This window comes from Temnothorax nylanderi, unplaced genomic scaffold (genome assembly GCF_030848795.1).
Source record: "Temnothorax nylanderi isolate EJ_2023f unplaced genomic scaffold, tnyl_v1.0 TNYL_tig0009_pilon, whole genome shotgun sequence".
Classification (NCBI taxonomy): Eukaryota; Metazoa; Arthropoda; class Insecta; order Hymenoptera; family Formicidae; genus Temnothorax; species Temnothorax nylanderi.
The window spans coordinates 365,870-389,200 of record NW_027249071.1 but is presented as its reverse complement, the minus strand read 5'-3'; the positions used below and the strand labels follow the sequence as shown (position 1 = coordinate 389,200).

General features: G+C 43.2%; 1 protein-coding gene and 1 long non-coding RNA gene across 3 annotated transcripts in view; one reads left to right on the top strand and one right to left on the bottom strand.

The window, feature by feature from the left end:
* Positions 1 to 23,331, top strand: part of LOC139786170 (uncharacterized) — a 244,763-nt gene that overhangs the window by 88,008 nt on the left and 133,424 nt on the right. The gene's annotated exons all lie outside the window — the stretch shown is intronic.
* LOC139786220 (uncharacterized) overlaps positions 9,092 to 23,331 on the bottom strand; it is a 181,391-nt gene continuing 167,151 nt past the window's right edge. The window contains exon 3 of the long non-coding RNA XR_011722219.1: positions 9,092 to 13,871. This is a non-coding gene — a long non-coding RNA (uncharacterized lncRNA). The remainder of the gene's footprint in view (positions 13,872 to 23,331) is intronic.

Genomic DNA, 23,331 nt, shown 5'->3' with positions numbered 1-23,331 from the left:
TTTTGATTTCCCCGCACACAGCGGGGCTCGCGTATCCGCTGATTTCATTGCCCTCCATTAATCAAGTTACGATCACGGTACTCTGCGAAGGTACGTTTTCTTCTTCATTACGTTGCGAAATAGAGAGGGAAAGAGAGAGAGAAAGAGAGATGAATATAAATACTGGTAGAAACGTTAGATAAGTTATTAACCTCGACCCACGTTATTTCGTCGAGAGCTCGCGCGAAGACGAGCTTAAAGCGTTTCGCTGCTGTATAATCACGTTCTTGTGCAGCGCGAGTATAAAAACCGAGCGTGATATAAAGTAATTTTCCCTCTATGTGAGCCTATATAACTTTTTCTTTTTACTATCAGAGAACCGGTCTTAACTACGGCATTACGCTGTGAGAGAAATTCTACGAAACTTTTTTCCACTTCGCATACAGAATACATATCGTCGTTTTCGAACATGAACAGTACGTCATCCAAAAGGGGCTGGATGAGAGCGAGCGGGAGGAAAGGAGGGGGCAGTTTGCGAAAAGTTAAAATTAATAATATCAAACGTCAAAGGCTCGGCAAAGAAGTCTGAGCTTCAGCTCCGAAAAGAATTGCGCGAGTTCTTCGAGTAACTTGGTAAAGCCGGAAAACTTGAGTCGATTCATTAGCTTTTGCCGCAAATTCGCGGTGGTCGTCAGGTGGACATTCATCGAAGGGTTTAAATCGCGTTGGGTTAAAATCCCCCCCCCCCCTCCCCGCATGCCGCCACCGCCGCCGCCACACCGCCACCGCGCCGCCCGCGCCGCTGCGGTTCCGCATCGCGCGCGTCCTCCGGGGAACGGGTGGGAGGGCAGCGGATTAAGTCGGGTTCGGTGATAAGTGGTCGCGGTACCCGGTCGGAAACTCTAATTAATACCTCGACGCTTCGTTTGAGCCCGTGACTTACGGGCCTGTCGACCGGGCGCGGAATTACGACCGAACTACTGCGGCGCGCGCGGCGCAGGCGGCTCCCCGCCGTTGTCCTTCAGGGGCGGCGCGGTCATTTGTTATCGTGAGAAGGCCTGGAGGGAACGTCAGGAACCGGGCGAACGGGCTGAACGGGCACCGAGTTTGCCGCCTTCGGCACGCCAGGATTCAATCGACATACGCTGAACGCTGAACGCCGCCGCCGCCGCGCCGCCGCCGCCGCCGCCTGATGTCGGGCTTAACGAGTCGACGAGTAATATCGATGAGCTGGTTACGTTAATTGTACGACGGGCGATGCTGTTACCTTCCGGCGAGAGAATCGTGGGAACGTGAGGATTTGCAGTCCGAGAGCCGTGAATTTTCGGCGATCGCGAATCCCTAAAATCACATCGTGCGAATTATACCGGCTTGGCGTAAAAATTGATAATGTTCGATAAAATATTCATGTATACGCAAATGTGTGTTACGTTTTTTATTACAATGTTAGATACAAACGATAAAATCTCACTTACAATGAAGACTTATTTAATGTTCCTGAAATTTTGAAGCTGCGCGTAAAAGATGAGATTCTTAAGATGCAGAAAACTTATATTTAGGAGAATAAGGAAATCAGGAATTACACGTGTACATATATAACGATCGTACGAGGTTTTTTAAATAATTTTTTCTTTTCATATTCCTTTAGAGAAAGTGTAAAAAGCGCGGATTCAGATTAATAGACTAGGCGAAGACGGAGAGCAGTATTAGGAGCCGCGTGAAGAAGAATGAGTTTCCGTAAGATTTCTCCAATAGTTCGAACTATTTCGTTTCTGGCGCGAGAGAACGGATAGAACACGGCGGACCTTTACTTTCTCGAATTATCTTTCTTTCCTTCAAAATAGACTAAAAAGAAAGAAATTAAAAAGAACCATTGTCGCCATCGCGCTGTACGCACTTGCGTTTTATTACGTCCGCCTGAAAATATTCGCGCGGAGCGAATAAAAAATGATCCTCCGCGTTTACTCTCTCGCTTCTCGCCCCCAAACTCCGCTTTTATCGTCGCGCCTTTTCTCTTGTTTTTTTTTTTTCATGCTCCACCTGCCGCGAAATTCCGAGCGACCGAGCGAGTGTCCGTTCGCCGTAATAGACGTCGCGCCCGGCATACAGCTGCATCGCGGCGGCGACGACGCCTCGCAAATGGCTCATTGTAATGGAAGAAAAGACGACAAACGCCGCTGAATAAAGAGCACGGTCAGAAGTGGATGGACAAAGTCACGCGAACCCTCCCCGACGTGACGTGTTGAGTGCGCGCGCGAGATGGGGTAGGAGAGGAGGGAGGGAGGATGCACTCCTGGAAAAATTTCCATCGCTCCGCGCTGCGGCGTTCGTCGTCTCTCTCACGGCCGCCCACTATTTTCTCCATCCAGCCTGTCTACCGCGGACCACCCTCGCCCGCGCCAGCCCGTTTTTTTTCTGCGCCTCTCACTCTTCCCACCTCGCCGCGGCTTCGAAGTTTTCGTAATCAGATGCGAGCCGTAATTTAATTCTACGCAGGAAGGGAATAAAAACGCGCCATCCGCAAGAGAGCGCGCGTAATAAGTTGATGGCGGGCCGCGTTAAACAAACGGACAATTTGATCATACATTTTCTCTTCCTCCCGTATCTTCCTTATTACACGCTGCTTTTTTTGCGCATTCAGTTTTGGCTTCCTGACGCGCGCGAGCGCGATATGTTACCGCGTAGATAATTGAAGGGTTAAAATTCGCGTCGGTCCTCTTTTTGACGATGAAGATAATCGTAGATAGGTTAAGACTAAACGCAACGGGTGAGCAAGTGGAAATGCTGCAAGCACGATAAATACGTCGGAGTCGCGCGATACTTTTTCTCTTCGTTGTCATTTCTTTTTTTTACTCCGTCCTGGCCTGTCCCGTCGTTACTAGCAAAATACCGTCAGCCAATTCAGCATCCAACTTCCACGACGCTGAAGAATCGTATTCCAGCGAAGTTCCATAAATAACGTTCTAACGGAAAAAATGGAGGAAGTAAAAAAAAACGACGGTGGAAAAGCGAAGGCAGGCGGCGAGAGCTAGTGAAGATCGTTTATGCGAACCAGCGAAGGGCCGTAAAAAATGTCTTCTTTTCTTCTGTCGTTATAGTCATAAGTCTCCTTATACTTACTTTGCTTACTCCTTTTTATTTCCACATTTTTTTATTTTCTGTATTTTGGCTTTATTTTCGCGAGCCGCAGAGCATTTTACATTTAATTAACTTGATTTTTATCGACGGCGCTCTCTTTTTCGATCGTAGATACTTTTTCTCCTTGTCTCTTGTTTGTAAGATAAACTTTCGTTTCCGAGAACGCTTTAAAACATCGGAAGCGATCGAGAGACAAAATTATTATCGGAAAAGATGAGCGAGAATAATTTCTATCGAGGAAAGTAGAGATTAACGATAGAAATTTACCCCATCGATCAATCCATCTTTGGCATTTATTTATTCTTATCTTCATTATCACTTTTTATAAATTCATACTCGTAAATAAAATTCTCTCCCGTTTCTATCATTTATTACGAAACTGGTATACGTATAAACAGTACGTTTCGCTTCGATGATAGCGGAACGATCGCTCACAGATAGACACGGTGCAAAAAGACGGAAGTGGTTGGAGCACAATCCTCCCCCCGAAGCCTGCAAGCGAAATTGTTCGAACGCCGTGGCCTCAGTGTCCGCTTTCTCAGAAGCCGCCTGGCCTCCCGACCTGGCTGGCACAAGATCCAGAGGTGGCGGTTAGATGCGGCCCGCCGATTAAGACGTCGATAAATAATATTAATTGCCGGCCAACCCCAGGCCGAAACCGCCTCCCACGGTCGAAAGGGACGGTCGAAGCGGGGGGAGGAGGCGACGTGTTGCGTTTAATCAATACCTACGTAATGCTGCGGATGGATGATGGCGGTGGCGGCGGCGGCGGCGGCGGCGGCGGAGGTTGCCGATGGTGGTAGTGACGGAGAGTGGCGAATGGTTGTCGAGGGGGGTGGCGCGGGCGACAGCGGCGGCGGCGGGTTATAGTAGTGGTGCCGGTGATGGTGGTGGTAGTGTGGTGCCGGTAGTGGCTGCTATATAGCGATGGTGTTGCTGTAAGTTTATTACGTAAGGCAGGTCTACTCGACACGGCGAACGCAGCCGGGCCGCTCCGAGTTGTGTAATTAAAATTAATAATTCCACGACCTCGATGCAGCCTCGTCAGACGACTCTATTTGCCACCCCCCCCCCCCGCCCGCCCGTTTACTCACCGCGACTTCGTACCTTCCCATCGTTCTTCTCGCACTCTCTCACTCTCACTCTTCCCTTGCGCCGCCCCCATTTACCGCACCCTTCTTCTTAATGCTCCTGATCGCCCGAACTCGTGTCGAAATCTCCTCTTCGGGACGGGACGCGGCGTGCCGGATAATGATGCAGATGCACTTAACGCGGTGATAACTACCAGGATGATAATAAATTTTATCGTTCTCCGAGGGAGATTGTTTGCGGACTTTCATTACATAGGTTTTTAGGCGTGGCAATTATCCCGCTCGCAATGGACGTCGCGGTCGAGGCTTTTTCCCCTTCGTTACATTCATGTAAAGTGATGTAACTGTTACAGAATTCGCGATGATGAAAGAGAGTACGTAGAGTGGCCCAGAAGAGCGAAGCGCTTTTTCTGAACTACAAATGCTGCAGGTGATATTAAAAAAGAAAATAACAATTGTTCTATAATGTCAAAATGTAAATACTTATTAATATATATATATGTATATCATATTTTCGTCACACATTGAAAAGATAAAAAGGCTTTATACTCTATGCTATAAATTATGATCTGTATTCATGTTCTATACTTAGAGCTCTAAGTGTTTTCAGAAATGCAGATTCGGCATCAGTTAAATTATTAATTGAGTTCACGTAAATGCATTTAAGTTTATTTAAGGATCACATTAGATCGCATTTTAGCGCCACTGCACTGCAAATCCAAGTGTGTTATCTTAACCGAAGTTCTTACACATTTCTTACCGTTTTAAATCACGTCATTTGACACAGTTGAACGTATTAACTTTTAATTTAATACGATTAAACGTGTTAATTTAACACGCAACGAAACATGATATTTTATGTTTTTGTGTGGAGATGATGGATGTTAATTGATGATATTTATGAATAATCTTTCCGCTTTGCATAATTTACTGATTCGAAATAGCAGTTCACGGGACGCTTTGTTACTCTGTCGAGAAGAGCGAACGGAGACACTTGGAGATCGTTCGATGGACCGCAAATCGCCGCGTTCTACGTTATCTCTATGCTGCGAGCATTCTATTCGCGGGTCACGCGAAACGGGCGGGCACGATTATAAACCTTTAGACGTGTTCGCCCGGTTCGTTTCTTCCACAGTCGTCCCTCGTTATTCCGCCCGCCGTGTCGTGAATTCGTCGCGTATATACGTGCGTTACGCGCACATACCGGCGCACATTCGCGAGTCCTAGCAGCGATTCCACGGCTGATGAATGCACTCGAGACGAGTACTAGAGCAGGAACGAGCAGCACTCGCACCCCCGACGACGACGACGGCGACGGCGACGCGAGCTCGAAAGCACTCCAGCGAACGCTTTCTTTTTCCGTCAGCAGCGACGCAACGACAACGACAACTAGCGCAGTAATGGAGTGACAATTGCACTCTGGGATGGATTTTAGTCAATGGATGTCGGGCGCGATGTGCCGCGGCGAACAGACTAGCAGTGTGGATATTGCGAGGTGCAACTTCGCTTCGTGACAGCTGCAAGTTGCGAGTTGCATCGATTGCAAATGCAGTTTAAAACTCGCTAATTTTAGTTTAAAATTAAGAAATATCGTAAATAATAATCTTTTTACTATTTTATAAATATTTATTTTTTAAATCCAAAAATTTGCCTCTAAAGTTTCACATTGTAGTTACCAATCATTCCGTATGATTTACGCAAGTATTTGACTCATTAATACTATTATATATCATAATAGTATAATAAGGTTTTAAGCTAACAATAAGTAATATAGTAAAACTTTAAATAAAATATTTCAACGCACGCCATCGTTGCCATATTTTCAATCATCGATTCTGTTGCGTCGTATTTTATTAATCGTAAGTTATCACTAGATACGGTTAACTGTGTTTTAATGAGAATTATTTACATAATTAGCCGAAGTATTGCGAAAATGTATCTTTCGCCTCCCTTCTGCCTAATACGATCGGTAAGAAGCAAGGACTCGTACGTGAACAATAAAAAGTGAACAGGCATTGGGCAGGCGCACCGAGCCATTTATTGGCGTCTGTACACGCCGTGTTATCGCCAATAAATGATTTTACGAGCATTTATCGCGATACTTTACCCGCACCCTCGTTGTGTCAGTCGACGGCTGGTCTCGCCAAAACAAGCAATCCGTTATTAGCGATTCTCGTAAAGTAACCGTACAGCAAGTCCAGTTTGAGCAATACGATATTTTACTCCTACTCGTACCGAGACATTCCCGCTTATCGTCGAATCGCATCGTATTTCCTTCTCTTGATAGTTACCATCGCGACAAAAAATCCCCGTCTGTTCGCGGGAATGACAAGAAGGCGATCCCGCAATAAAACCTACGAGAATATTTCAAGGATATTTTTCAATGTGATTAAACGACCGGATGCTGAAGACGCTCGTTATTAAAAAGGAAACAGGAAATCATCTTACAGTGTTAATCACTCGCAAAGATCTAAAAATGACCGTCTCCCCGATCCTCCCCTTTGTAGAAGTCGGGCGATTGCAAAGTGCATTAATTAACGAGAAATGTCTGGTGAGCGGAAAAATGAATGAGCGAGATGGCATTACAGAGGAGAATTATTTCCAATAAATTTCAACGATTGCTAAATACTTTCGTCGTAGACTCGAGAAAAAAAAGACGAGGACATACTGAGGAATTTTTTACGACACACGAAGTGACGGCTGAATATTTAACGCGCGAGCAAAGTGATTTATAGTGATAAGTTAAGTTCATTGGATCGCACCTTGAATAATATAATATTGCTGTGAAGAGATATTATTGATCATCCATGAACGTGAAAATAATCTCGACGAAAACAGTTGATTTCTACATAAAGTTAACTCTTAAATAACTTTGAAAAATCCTCAATAATCTCAAAGTATAAGATTGTGTACCTGCAAAACTGCAATAACAATAGTAACAAAATTTTGTTCAAACTGACAGTTGTATTTACATTCGGAAATGCAACGTTTCGAAATTTTGACCGGCAAGCTGTATAACACGTTTGAAAATACGAGATATAAATATAGAAACACGTCACGATAAATTCTCGTTTTTCACAATAATTCTCTTTTAGGGAAAAACTAAGTTCGGATCATACGCGGATGAACAACGGTTGCGTTTATCTTTCACAGAACACCCTGTATACCCGCGTACGTGTGCGCAAACTCGCTTCCGCTTGCATCGTCGTTCTCGCCTTGCCGGCGCGACTTGCACGCGAAAGTTCGGGTTGAAATATTAATTGGTCGTGCCGCGCTGTGTAAATCTATGTATACACCTGCCGGGATCAGGAAAGCCGCGGGAGGAGAGACAGAGAGAGAGAGAGAGAGGGAGGGAGGGAGGGAGGGAGACAGAGAAGGACCGCCGCGAATGGGAGGACACCGGGCGAAATAATTCATTATGTTCTGGGACACAATGTGGCCCATCCGAAACAATGGCATTGCAGATGAGAGAAAGTGGCAGAATAATTTGCAAAAATGGAATTCTGCTGGTGGCCGACGGGCGTTGGTATGCGTATCGCATAAACGTCGGGACGGCGAACATCGGACATAAGGCTGGGAATAATTGCGATTCGCTGTACGGCCTTGCTTGACGAATGAAATTCCATGGTCGGAATAAAATTCCAAATTTGCGGGCGTGGACGCCGCGTTGCACCTCTTCCCCTCCTCTCCCTTGCCTCCCCCTCTCCTCTAGGGGCACATTGCGGTTCAACTATTAAGTTATTCATAATTGCACCCTAATTGCAACACATTCAGTATGCGTTGAATTTCATTCTGCGCATTCAACTCGAGAGATCTCCGTGAATTAGTGCGCTAATTTAAAGCGAAAATTTAGCGCGATTAGCAATTTTGTATAGCGTTACCATATATCGCGCTGTTACACAACGCCGCTTTTGGAACTTACATTTTATCCCAAAATGTTCCCTACTTTTTGAAAAGTATATTTAGAGGAGTAATGTCATTCTTATAAATAATTTCAGGATACGATGTCAAAAAAGCAAAAAATACTATTGGCAAAACGCGAGTTATCTTGTCCATGCGGCAGACTTGTTCACGGGAAGAAAGAATTAATAACACTTTTTCCATATTATTAGTACATTTTATTTACAGTTGCAAAATTTAAAGAAAACGGTATGATATTTGTGCTTTGAAGATGACAGGCGGACGAACAGAAAGAATGAAGGAAGAAGAGAAAGCGGGATGCTCGGGAGAGCGAAACGATAGCCGGAGAAACAAGGAAGAGCGCGGTATGTAGGGAAGATTGAAAGCCATTGAAAGGGGAGGGATGGTGAAAATGAACACTAAATCAGCCGCGAGGGGCTGTAAAATCATTAGCGCTAATAACCGAAGGTTCGAAAGAGAACGACGGTTCCCGATATTCAATTATGTTTCTGCGGTTTGCACGCGAGAAAGGTGAGACGGTCTATCTCTGCTATTGACATTTCAGCTTCGATCGGCTGTACTCACGTCTCGTTATACCTCGCGCGGGCATTCGACACTCATAAAAATTATCGAGGCGCGCGGTTGAGCTCGTGCCCGGATGATTTATCGCTTTCCGATGGCTGGCCGATGATAATGACGGTCTATTATACAGGCGGCAGCTGGCAAATGCGAGCGATCTTCGCACGCGCTTTATGCTCTGTCGCGTAGGTATGACGCACGGGGCGCGGCGCGATCGTGTCACGACGTCTCGTTTCAGTATTTGTGTCAAACGCGTCGCAAAAAGTCTCGTTTCTCATCTTCTGATTTCTTCTATTTCCGTAATGTATCTTTTATTATGCGAAGGCAGTACGCCTGAGCATTTATTTTTGGAGCAATCTAAAAGAAACGTTTCGATATTAAGATATAAATATTAAATGTATCAATTCGAGAGGACGTTCATGAATTTATTATTCGGATTTTATACTACAATAATATACACATTTACCAAACCATAGATATTTTTTATACACTTGCAATTATCTGGAAAAGTTACATTTGTTAAGTAATGAATATTTTTGTTTTATATATTATTTAATATATTAACAGAAGAATTTCAACAATATTAGGCTGTTAGATATCTATAGAAAGTATTGGAGAGTACATAATGGAGAATATTTTTTTGGTGCTGGACGAGAAAGAGTTTGTAGTTTAAAATACTGTTAAAACAAGTACTTTCGCTCTTGGATTATATTAATTAATCATAGTGATGCACATGAATTAACTTCAATCACGTAATGGACAGCCTAATTTCTGCTTTTGACGTTACGCTGTTATAGAAAATCAATGATCTGAAATTTGGGCTAACGTCGGGGAGCAATGTTCTCCGTCGTAACAATAGTACGCTGGGATTAACGTTGCACCGACAACGATAATGTGAGTGTAAAATTTTCAAAAAGATAATATCCATTATGTATCTGCGATTAAGTTCTGCGAATTCATCTAATATCGGTCAATCATCACTCATCGTGCATTTCGATTATCAACCTCTGTGCCTCCTTCCTCTGTTCTTTCCATCTCTGCCGTCGGCTTTCGCGAGTCGGTTGCAATTAGCACGCTCAACTTCGACAGTTTAATTAAGCGGTCTTTGACTCGTATTCCCGCGATTCGGGGGCTTAAGCTCGATCTTAGACTAGTTTAATTGTGAACTTTCGCCATTACTCTCCAACGTTATGCTTGGCGTTGATCGACGCGATGTAAGGTTCAAACGATAATACACGCCGAAATGCCTAATATTTTGCGGAAGAACATTTCTCACACAACACTTTTTGAGCATTTATAGTGACATTGCATTATCTTGCTCCCAATTGCACACTTTATTTGATTTAACAATTACATTTGAATCTATTTGTTCATATTTATTATGTAACATAAAATTAGCACGTAAGAGTTCCACAATCATTTATTACTATTATTAGGTCTAAGAACAGTTTAAGGTAGAATTGGAAAGTAGGTTGAGGGTATCGTGGTTTACGCGATAATATTGAGCTATTAAAGTCCACTAGCAGCTTTACATTTTTTGGCGCGGGGCTCATAATTGCAGGCATTTTCCATAAAATATATCGATCTAGGGTGTTTTATGTGCCAGAACAACAAAATCTTATAAAAAATTAATGGATTAATATCACGCACGCAAATTATGCAAGCGGAGTTTGATAGAACATTGGAAAAACGTTAGCTTGGAAATATTGTTGCAAAATATTCTTACAAGTGTCGGAACGTTTGGTATCGAAATTTTATTCTCTCACATGATTATTGCAACCTAGTCTGTATATATAAGATATATGTATGTTTGAAAAATAAAAACTACGCTTTTTTGCACGACGCCACTCGCGTGCAAAACCATACAGTGGTCAAACCAAATCTAAGAAAAGAAGCGCAACTCTCGCGAGGCTGTTAACAGTATTCCATGCTCGATCGGCAAAGTGCCTAAGTTTACGTATTTGCGGTAGACCCGCGAAGCTGGGAATAGTTATCAAACGCCGAGGTTATTGCGCGCCGCACCTGCAGCCTGTCTGCAACTTGGCGGCGCGGCGTGCAATGACGCGAGAAGGGTGTGAGTCTTTGTTTCCGGAATAATTAATCTCGACGAGTGTCAACGGGGGAATACCACCGAGTCTCCGAGCAACTTCCTTCGATGTCTCGATGTCACTGTAGTCAGTCGTTTTCTTCTGGAACGACCGACTGCATTAGTATCCGCGAAAGTCGAGTATCCTCAATTGGATCCTTTTACGCGAAATCCTCACCCGATCAATATAAAAACGAATCTCACAACTAATATGTATTATTAAGGTTTACACATTTTCCGTTTTTTTTATCGTCCAGAAAATTTCTCTATGAAATAATCAATCTTCTACAGAGGTTTTTGTAATTCAAAGTGAGATGAATAAGCTATAAAACAGACAGCATGAATAATGAAATAAATTCACTATCCTAATAAACCATTTTAATCCTATATATTAATCTGGCTTTTGAATTATTGAAAGGTATAAATATCTGACACAATATACCGTGTCCCCTCGCATTCATCTTAATTAATAATTTCAATCATTTCCAAAAAAACGTTTGCCTCTGTCACTTGAAAAGCGCGACTCGTTCTTGTCGAAAAAGCTCATCTCCGTTCGTTAAATCGTCCGCGTGATGAAATTTTGTCGTTGTTCAAAATTAATAATCATCCGAGTTTCTCCCCGCCACCCCGCCGCGCGCTCACGTTCGTGCGCTTATTCCACAAAACAAACATTCCGCGCGTCTGCCAACGGACGCGCGCATTAATTCCAGTAATTCCAGCAATTAATCGTGCATCGAGGACGCGTAGCGTAATTAATAACGAGCGTTTGTCGCCGGCGAGAAAGGTCGCTGTGGAGCCTAAACGTGGTGGCGCAGTCGACGACGACGAGCGAGCGAGCGACGGGAATGTTAGGCTGCCGGGGACTCCAGGCCGCAGCAAACCCACCGAAAACTTATGGCTCGGCAGGACGTGTAATTTCCTGTCTACTAGACCGACTTTACGCCCTCTCCCCTTACTTGCTATGCCCCTCTCTCTTTCGCTCCCCCTTGAATTTTCTTGCCCGTGGAACGACGATCATTCTACAATCGCGACGTGTATGCGCGCCGACGCGACGGTTACAAGCTCCCTTTCTCTTTGTTCCCTTTCTTTTTTTAGACCGCGATAATTCCTGCGGGAACCAACGAGCTTATTAAGCGCTCGAGTATGCGCATCCTCATGCCATGCCACTTTCTTTTAACTCGACGGGCCTCGCGTCTCTTAAATTAATGGCACTCATGAATCAGACACGATACGCGAGCGCGAACGTCACACAACCGAGCGACTTTCCAGACCACATCTGAGAACGATATTGTGAAATGACACATGATTTTAAATATTTCATACCGATGACGAGACGGGTGGAAGATAAAAATCGGTAAAAATAACATTATCGAGTTTTCAAAATCACTTATACTTGTAGCATAATTATCTCGAGAAGTACGTCCATAATAATTGAGCCGTACCTCGTGCATTGCTTCGGAGGACCGATATTTATTAAATATCGTACACCGGCGGGCTCATAAAACAAACCGCAAAGTTCCCAACCCGATTTTAAGAAGAATTAAAAAGTCAATGAAGCATGGACATAAATTATGCATGAACCATAGAGTTTCATACTTAATAGCATAACAGCAAAGTTAGTAATAGGATAATAGCGAAGTTACTTTAGAGATACGAAAATGACATTTTACGTCGTCGCACAATATTTATCATTCTTACTAAACAGCTTATGGTAAGACTCTCTGTACCGTGTAAAGCCAGACAATTTTTTAACGTTATTTGTTATTTGTGATGTCTTTTGGGGTGAAACTTCTCGCAAGAAGCTTACAATCGCGAGTATCAAGCTTGATTCGATGCCGGGGGTCTCTATACGCTTCTCGTAGCCTTCTAAATTAATGAAGTTCATGAATCATTACACGATACCTGAGTCTCGTAACTCGACTGGGTTAGATCATTCGGGAAACACGCGGGATCGGCGGAATGCAATTACTCCGGCGCAGCGGAGGAGGAAACGTTTGACGAAAGCAGAAAAATGCGGACAGGAAATGAGGTTAAACCATGTATACGCGCGACATTTATTATTGCACGCGCCGCGCATGCATACGTGATGTCGTTTAAAGTTAGTTTACATTTAAATTTTGTCGCCTGCCCGTTTTCCAAATTTGATACAGTTCTCATCTCGTAACGCGCGTATGTAAAATAGTGATAACGGCAAGCATATTTTTCGATCGGCACACGGCAGAGGCATTATATTATTTTATTTCGCGCGAGTTTGTGCGGGGCGCGACGCGACGCGACGCGAACAACAAATACCGACCTGCATCGCCGAGAGAGACGCAGTGTCTGCGCGACGTAATTATGTACTGAGGAGTTGCAAGACTTGCAAGAGGAAGAAACAATCTCGCTCCAAGATCGATGACGTCGCTTGTTCCTTTCTCTGTTTCCATTTTTCAGGCCACGTTATCTTGTCGCGCGTAGCACCGTGGAAACAGTGTAGCTCGTATCGCACGACGAATGCCTTCCATGTTTTAGACAAACTTCCTTCCCCCCCATCTCCCCCATTATGCGAGAGTCGCGTTCGTTAGCGCTCGCATTTTTCAGCTTTTAAAAGATTAAGATAATCTCGCGCTCTACAACACCGGCGAGCGCTTTTTTTTTTTTTCAACGCGAAGACATTACTTTTACGATGTACGCGGGTGATAAAATATTTCTACGGCGATTGAGAGGGGCCAATCGTTCGGAATTGGCCATTTGAAAGATTTCCGGATGTACAATAATGTCACAGAAAGTGTCAACAACGCGCAGATAATGATTTATTTGTTATGATTTCTCGCAAGCGCTATCTACTCGCGCCGCTTGAACATGCAAAATGTCAACAAGCCGGGGCACGGATTCAACGTTTACGTTGTCGCATGCGACGAGCGGAGATTTGGCCGGCGCGGCGGGCGGCAAGCCGGCAGTTCGAGCTTCGACTTGCTACTAATCAGCTTAATTTGTAACTTGTAAAACACACAAGCTGGGTCCGCGGTCCTTAATGAAGTTATCCCTTGTTAGGCATCCGCTTCCCCCCCTCCTTCCAGATCTCGCCGGCTCGGTCGTGGCCCGCACGTTCACCGACTCTGGCAAAAACAGAAAAAAAAATATATAGAAAAAAGCTGCTCGGACATGTTGCTCGGAACAAAATTGCTACCGGGCGTTGCCGCCGACACATCGCCATCGTGACGGTTTTTAAAAATTTTTACCGTCATTATTTTTCCATTGCTCTGGTCGAAACGTCACCGTGCCGCCGCGCGCCGCCGCGCCGCTATTCTCTCTTTCTCTCTCTGTTGCTGCTCGGGAAAATTTTCCTCCAAAAATTGATTTTGTGTTACGTGTCTATCTTCATCGTTGTTCAAGCATTGAAAGTTACACGCTACACAAAGAACAAACTAATTCATTTTTCAACGCGCCGCGCACAGGTTTTCGGAAACGAGCAGGCGGCGTCGCGCCGGGGCTTCGGCTCTATCGCAACGCGATGAAACGCGGGAGATTCGACGGTATATGGAAACCCGCTCGTCGGAAATGTTTCCCACGTTTTGGAAACATAGGCCTGGAGAAGAGATTACGTTTATTTCAACGAGCACCACTCCAACTTGTAGCGACGCGATTCAGCAGCATATAGTTTGGGAATAATTCAGCCGTAACTGCTATGATAGCTCCTACGATTTAGTCGCTCGTGAAATGGAATGAAAATAGGTTTGTAGATTAGTACTTTTGTTGTAATACGGTTTTTTTTAAACTTATTACATCAGAATATATGTGCCTCATGATCTATAATTTTACAAAAAGATTTATTAAAACACGCTTAAAAATAATAACGCTCCTAACTTTCGCGACGTAAACAATCGTCGCAATTTTTAATACTGATTGCAAAACAAATAATATTTCTTATATACCCATATATATATATACCTTATATATATATATATATATATATATATATATATATAAGGTATATTCGTTATTTCTAAGATATCTCTTGATATTTGTGCACATGTTTGTCCTGTCACAGGTTGAGAAGTTTAATATTTCACTAGTCATGTGAGAGCCGTTTGTCACATAAACGCGCACGAACATACATTGCGTGGTCACGACGCGACAAAAGGGGCGATTATTCGCGTCACGTCCGGCCACAAAATTCGGCTTCTCGGCGTTTGTTTAAGATAATGGACAGTCGGTAAAAAGTTTTCCGCCCAAAAACGACTCTACCCTCGTGAAGTCGTTAACAAAAAGCGGACGAGCTCTCCCGGAACTTCGTTAACGAACGCGGAGGGACAGGTACGTCGTAAGCTCCGCGTAAGTCGTCGCAGAAAATAATGACGCGAGGGCGGCTGGGAAGTGATTTCCGCAGGAACCACAAGAGACGAATTTAATCCGCTGCAATTATATGCACCAACGTCGGTGTGGTCGCGGGGAAGATGACCCCGTGCCAGAATTTACCTCGGGGACGAGCGCTTCAAGGTGCTCCCCCGAGCACGCGGGATGTAATTTCGATCTCCGGAATAAAGTAGACTGATTCTCGCAGTAACCGAAAAACTGCTCCATCTGTTATATGTGTCTGGCAGCCGGCGCGCGGCGCCGGCAAAAAATCGACGAGGTGACTCCAAGAATATCAACTTAACAGCGCTTCGACGTTCCTCTTTCGTGAATCTCTTTAAATAAAACTCCATGAATATTGTTCGTGCTTGTGTTAAAATTTTTTAAAGTGTATCATGTAGCATTGTTTTCTATTTATATAGGAAATGCAGTTTGTACTTCGTTGAATATTATAACTTTAATATCGAAGAAAAGAAAAAAGGAAAGAAAGTAGAGGTTTTTAAAAATATGTTTCTTTCCAACACTCTACGATAGTTTCGAAATTAGACAACTGAAAATTATATACCTATCTCAGAAAATTAGATGTCTTAATGTCTTGAAAATTCTCTTCCAATTGCTTATTCTTCGCGAGCTAGGTATTTCTTACATATTCAAATATAGTACAACTGTATAATTTCAGAAATATTAAGTCCTAGAAAGATAAATATAAATATGATTTATATGTATCAGAATATGTTAATTACACATATATATGTTCATTTTATTATCAAGTTTTCTTAGTTGAGAAAGGTTCCTAAAATAATTCTTATAGATATTTTAAACTTGCATAATATGGAATGATTAAATTCATTTCAAATGTCTTACGATTTATTGACTGAAAAATATGATTCAAAGTATATGATTAAAAATACAGAGTTTATGTTATTGATATTAATTAATTAGATAAGTTGATTATAATTTTAATGATCCTTGACTCCGTTTTCCACGAGAAAATATTATCGCAAGAAATTTTTATTTTATAAGCTTTATTTATATATTTGTATTTCTGAATTCTATATAAAGAAGCGATACAGCAAAAACTTTCGGGAAAAATATGAAGGAATTCGTTTTACGTTAACGTTAATTGATATTTTTCTTCATCGAGAAATGCGTTGATACAGCGACCAACGAAGACGAATACTCGCGAAATTTTGCTTTCGCGAAGCGTCCAGTATATCGAACTTTCTTCCTTCTGTCATCGCTTCTGCGTCGTTCTTACACGTACGCAGTTATGAAACAGTGATTTCGGAAGTACGGTAATTCCGTCCAGTGTAACGGTCACTTTGATTTACGAAGATCGTTTCGAGCCGCGCGCCCAGGACGAAAGTCGATTGGGATTCGATCTTATTCCAAAACTCATTTCGCTCAGCAGGCGTACTCGGCTCGATTTACGACTTCGTCTCGTGGATCCGAAGTAATCGCCGGATCCATTTCTCTGGAGTCGACGAGTACTCCGTCACGGGGTTCTCAAAGTCTCGCGGCTTTCGGTTTTCACCCCCCTTCTTACTTCGCCTTCTCCTTACTCCCCCCTCCCTTTCCTCCCCCGATTTCCCCTCACGCGGCCGAATCGCGTCGGTATCCACCCGTGATTCACGTACGAAGACTTTTTTACGTGACTGCCCGACCATCCGTCCGTTAAATTTCCTCATCCAATTAAATTCGATCGTCATTAAATTTCGTTAGATACGTGCCGTTAGCTTCGCGGCCGTCTCGGCTGAAATTCAATTACTTCCATTATCGAAGTTTTTGGGTGTTCCCTTACGCTCGCAGTATCAAACTTTGCCGATCGCGCAGCGAAATGTTACTAACGCGATGCCCCGAATCTATGTGTGATTCCTCGATCTTGTTCCAATACTTCCCGCGTCCTATTCTCGGCAACGTTGTGTTTAACACAACACGAATTTCTTGCGAATTTCCGAACGAGATTTTCAACCGCGAATTATGAATATTATTAACGTCAAAACAGATTGTTCATTAAATAACATGAAATCGGTATCGTTCTAATGTTACAAATTAATATCTCATCTCATTACACGTTCAGAATTAATCGCTAAATTTTATGGCAATGTAAACTCTCCGTATCTTGGGAAAATATTTCGATCCGGTTTTGCTGAATGAATTGGTTTTAATTAAATTTAAATTAAACTTTCTTTTCTCTGATCGCGTTGCAATTTTGAATTTAAATTTAAAACACGTTTATCTTTCGCTGCCACGATAATCGTGCGGAGGATAGTGCAAAAAAACACCACATTTTTTAAAACAATATGTATTTTTCTCTTCATTGTGAACATGAAATTGCTTTCTTGAAGTTCTCAGCGATCTCCGATATCCCTTATCAATGAAATGTTATTTTCCCTCTTGTAAAACCTTCAATCCCAGCTGTATCTACGGCGTGTGTATACGGAGGAATTGCGGAGTCGATCTCTCCGCTTTAGGTCTCGAAATGTGTATACCGAGGCTGCTTTTTCTCCTCCGCGAGCGAGAGACGAGCAACGCCAGCCTCCGCTGCACGGCCATTGTTTAAAGTTGCATCCTCCCGCGCAGTTGCACCCCAGTGCAGTGTCGAGATTCGCATTGATCAGATTTCGCCCCCTTCTTGGAATGCGTGCGCGGGCGTGTGCGTCGACCCCGAACCAACTGCGGTTCGCAGCCGCGAGTTCGATTTTTCGTCGTCGGCTATACGCCGTGAGTAGCGGTACCCGTCCATGTAATCCACCCTTGTTGCGAGCTTGCGGTCGTACATATACGTTGTGTTTGTGTCCCGGCCACGAAGTTTACCTTCTTGCAGCCGAACGAAGTTATAGGTCGGATTACCACGCTCGACTAACACGAGTTTCAACGACAATTTGCTCGCCAACTTGGATCGCTCGATTTGACACCCGCTTCGAAGTCTCGCGTTTTTTTTTCCTACAGCACCCGGGAGACTCCTTCATAGTTTCTATCGTGAAATATCTTACGTATAAATCTCGATTGAATACTTCAATTAACTATAATTAATGTGATGCGAGATGTCGATATTATCGAGTCACTTGGATTTTTCAAGGGTCTTAGGTGTGCTGCAAAAAGCTGACACTGAATGACAATTTCTGTAATAACTATACGAGATTGGGGGGGCATAGAATTTTGATGCCATTCCGTTCAACAATTTGGATCACCATACTTTCGCATCGATTGGACGAAAACGCGATTTTTCGAGCTGGAATATTGCTTTAATTGAGATCGCGATCGCGTGAAATTACTCAAACCATGAAATTCAGTGAATCTTTACGTTCTCAATATATAGGCTCTCGCGATATCTGTATGACCCCACCGCGCTCCCAATGAATTCGATTCGAAATCCGATTTTTTGTAATGAATCCATTCAGTCGAGCGATTTGATGAATAAAATTCCTAGAGTGCTGCGCGATCAGCATGCCTTTGAATTGGGAGCTTGAATTCGATGGTTTTAGTAACGACTTATTTTTAAAACCGAGCGCAGCGAAATTTTATACATCTATATATATATTATCAATTAACTGTAATGTTGATCTGTGAAAGGGAGCAATCGACAATTGTCGGCTATCTCACGTTTTTTCAACACTTTGAAGTTAATACCCGCAGCACATTCTTCAAGAGTAACAATGGCACGGCAATGACGAGGAAATTGAATAAAACTTAATATAATTTACGCTTACTTTTAAGCAAGCAAAACGTGCGCGAGAAGAGAATATTTTAATTGTAACGAATTAAAAGAAAACAGATTGTTCTATCAACTAACGAACTTAATTGTACCCCATATATAACTTCATAAAATCTCCTTTAAGTAAAATAGGTTCGAAACTTCTTCCTTTACGAGCATTACTCACCTTAGAAACTTAAAACTTAAAACTAGTTCATGTAGAAGCAGTGACTACCGAGCCGGATAAATTTTCTCTCCAGTTAGCCAATATTTCGTCGCCCGAGAAAATAATATCATATGTACGCCTTTAATACACTTTAACGTCTTAATATCTTAAAATAACTCAACTTTATTACTAAAGCAACATACAGTTATTATCGCGCGCGCATTTGTCACGTATGAATAAATAAGACAACAGTTTTATAGTCGAAATAGACAAATTTCGTATTACTCCTTAAACAACAATATGATAGATTTCGATTAATCTGTTGCGATAAATACACGGGAGCCCGTGAATTGAGAGAGAATTCTTGGTATCTCAGTTTCGCATCATATAGTCTCTCTCTTATTCAACTAAAATAACTAAATGACAGTTACGCGAAAGTCGGTGACAATAAAAGCGATAGTCGGTCTTACAGGAATAAATACAGGATCCTCCGTATGTATGAGGCTCGGCGGAAGAGAAAATTTTGAGGTGCACAACGTATAAGTTCGCACGTCCTCGACTACCATTGGACGGAGAGTAGTCACTTTTCCACGGAGTCAGCAGGTCGTTCGATGCGGTCCGGAGAACGAAGTGGGTATTCCCCGCGAGAAAACCCATAAAATCGGCTTACTTCGATACAACTCGCTTCCGACCTCCGCCTCCGTCTCTCCATCTCCGGTCCCGGTGTCCGCGCCGGATGTCTTCGTGTGCGGAAGGCTTAGGTCAAAGTCCCTGGGTTTCGTTTTATAAAACAGCACCGCGCGCGGCGGTTGATGGACCCGAAAAAAACTTGACCGGAGGCTCGATCGCGTCATCCATTGCTATATCAGTCCCGCTATCGAATTGTAAAGTTTGGCATTTTAATAATTTTCAAGGATTTATTTCAAGGAAAATTTTCATTTTTCCCCCTCACTTCTTTCCCATCGTTTTATCTGCTTATCACGCGGTATTATTTTTTGTATTTCATCGAAATAAAAAAATGCAAATTTTTATTAGCGAATATAACCATCTCGAAAATCGCGAATGTATTGATTTATGCATTTATTTATTACACGTCAGCCGCAAATTTAAAATCATGTTCTGCCAAATCGTAGATAATTTATTGCTGCATATGCATGCGATCGATAAATAAATCATCAGAAGTGAAAGATGCAGCGAAAGATCCCCAGTATCTGTCCGCGTTCGCTTTGTTTCGTAACGCGAGGCGGTCGCTATCGAGCACCAGCTGGAAATCGGCTTACACGTTCTCCCATCGATCCTTTTCCCCGTCTCGAGCGCGGGCGAAAGGCAAAGCTCTCTTCGTGATTTCCTGGATACCTCGAGCGCGGTTGGTAACCGCAATTTCGACCGCGTGCAAGAGGACTAAAGACGAGGCGAAAAGGATCTACGGAGCGTGGTCTGGTTTGCGGGACAGGATGAACTCGCGGAGAACGAAACAGGAAAAGAGAGAGAGAGAGAGAGAGAGAGAGAGAGAGAGAGAGAGAGAGAGAGAGAGAGAGAGAGAGAGAGAGAGAGAGAGAGAGAGAGAGAGTGCATGTGTGTGTGTGTGTGTGTCCGATTTCTGCGGTAGGATGGAATCGGTGAGAAAGCGAAGGGAGTTCTCGTACCGGAAAAAGCTGGAAAAGCACGAGAGAGACACAGACTGGAGACTGAGGACGATGAGAAGCGGCGGTGAGAGGCAGTGGACCCCATTGTTGACTCCTAATTCCACTTCGACGCCTAATTAAGTCAGCGCGCTGATTCTCTTTCGAGCCTCGAGGCGATGGCGAAAAGTCCCGCACAAGAAAAGATCGAAAGAGACGGAAAATTGGGTGCGGAGGAAAAATATAAAACTTATTACTTTTGCCGCGCCGAATGATGCTGACCGAGTTCTGGCCGAGTGCGAGAGAAACTCTTTTTAGAAAGATAATTTTTAACATTTATAGAGAGATAAATGCTTATTATTAAATGCTTCGATTATTAAAATCATTTGACGTACGTTTCTAATTCAACCGTATAAAAGTAAAATTAAAGAACGACGAGTGCCATCGATAAATAATCGATCGCACGACTAAATGGCAGATTACCTCTTTCTGAATAATGAGGATATATCCTAATACAATCCGCATTTCGCATTGAATGAATCATACTTTTATCGAGTATTATATTTAAAAATTCAGATATTTTATTCCTCATGATTAAGAATAGCGCGTGCGCGCATGGGTGAGCAAAATATTCTTTTGTTATTCGCAACAAGTTCGTCCCGTGATCTGATTAATGTCCCGTACTTTCATTTTGACGTCTGATTAAGTCAGTGCGTTATTTCTCTTGACTACCTTCCGAGTCGATGGCGTTAGAAAGGAGCCAGGCGGACGGAAAGAGACGGAAAATTGGATAGGGAGAAACTGCGGAACTCGTTACATTTACTGACACGAAGTGCCGGGCTAGTAACACGAATGTTGTTGGAAACTTCGGAAGTTCCTGGAATGTTTTGCGCTATTTCTACATAGGTAGTTACATAATTCTCGCAGTTTGATGCATATTCGCGCGCGTCTTGCGTAGCACTACCCCCCGTTTCTCTCCCCCCGAAGTTTTTATCCTTCACCATACATTAAGCTGTAAATCCGATAGCGGGCGAGAGCGCGTGTCGGGCAGTGCTCTTATCTCGCCACTGATCGCTTTCGGGTAGCCGTATACGTTTTTAACGGCCTCGTAACATTATTATTTTCTAATTTTAGCCGTCTGCTGGTCAAATTAGGTGGTTAATTAGAACATTTGGAAACCAATCCCGGTTTCCGAAGCTTGATACAAGCTGAAACGATCTGCTTTAACAGAAACGCGGATGCAGCTTTTTTTAAATATAATATAAAAGTTTCATGTTTTTATTGACACGACTGTTTCTCTTTAAAAATGCATAGTATTAAATATATTACAAATGCGACAGCGGGAATTTTCAAAGTTTTATTTTTTACTTTAATGGAACGGCCGCCCGGATCTATTCTTCTCAATGTAATACAAAAAATCAATATGTAGAGCATAAAAGCTTTTATTAGATCTATAAATAAGTATGGTGATAAATGTCCTGGACGTTGTTTCTCTGTGATATTAATAGCTCTCTCGCTATTGATCCGGAACATTTTTTCCTCCGCGAGCATTGCCCCCGTTGCTACCGATCCACCGAATATGCGATGCCGGCGGATGCATGCTGCAGGATCGATCGTGAGATATGATTTTACGAGGGCGAGCCGGGAGAGAGAGTCCGCTCGCCCGGTGGCATTCGAACAGTCGTAGATCGTAATTCGAATCGGACGTCGTATCAGCCCGGAGCGTATTCCAATCCGCAAACCGAGGTACCGAGCAAGAACGGCCAAGGACGATGGCAACTGAATCCCCATGCTCGCCCGAGCCAGACGTCGAAATCAGCTTACGCCTACGCAAATCAGGCTTTGTCGATTGTGGAGCGGCGCGAAAAAGAGTGCGATGTCCCAATTTACAACGGGCTCAGGGCGGATATTTGCAATGATTTTCCCGTATTCTCGCGGCATCGGGAAACTTTAATTCCGTTTCGCCGCGGCAGATCGGTATATGCTCGAGGATTGCCCGCGTGGGATTTGGGAACCACAGATTTCTCGAAGAAATCTTGAATCGTCTGATATATTTTAAGAATATATAGCGCTTCGAAATAGCCGACTACGTGTTAGCTATTCGTCGCTTTTATTACTCCTGAATGTAGCTAGCTTAAAGAACGATTTACGGATCTCGTTACACATGATCGGCTTTATCTCCAGTTTCGCATTCTATTGGCTTGTGCTTATAACGAGAAATCTGAGTTTACAATTCCACCGCGGCTATTTCTAAAAATCGAGTTCGGCGAACATTTTGCAAAATTTTCACGGTTATCGCCGCGATGGAAAGCGGCGATTCTGCAGTAGAGGTGTTCACGTGGAAACAGGAGGAAGCTGCAAGACGAAGAGCTAGAGTTTCCTGGAACGATATCCGCGCTGGCATCGATCGCGGCAATTGTTGTAGCCAGATAGTTTACGATAGACCCTAAGAAGCTGAGCCAGTATCAGAGCACGATTCGACGCGTAATTAACGTTTTTAGCGTAAGATTATCTATTCTCATTTATTCAAACTTTTTGAAAGAACAATTAATAATGGAGGAGCGTAAAAATGTAGAAAAAAGAAGAATATAAATAGAGAAAAAAAAGGAAAATAATATGACAAGATATATGATAGAGAGACGAGGGGGAAAGAAAATGAATCGATCCGGAAAAGGAAGGGTTTGACGGGTTTTGGGGAAAACGAAAAGTGGAAAAACGGATGAAAACGAGGAAGCATC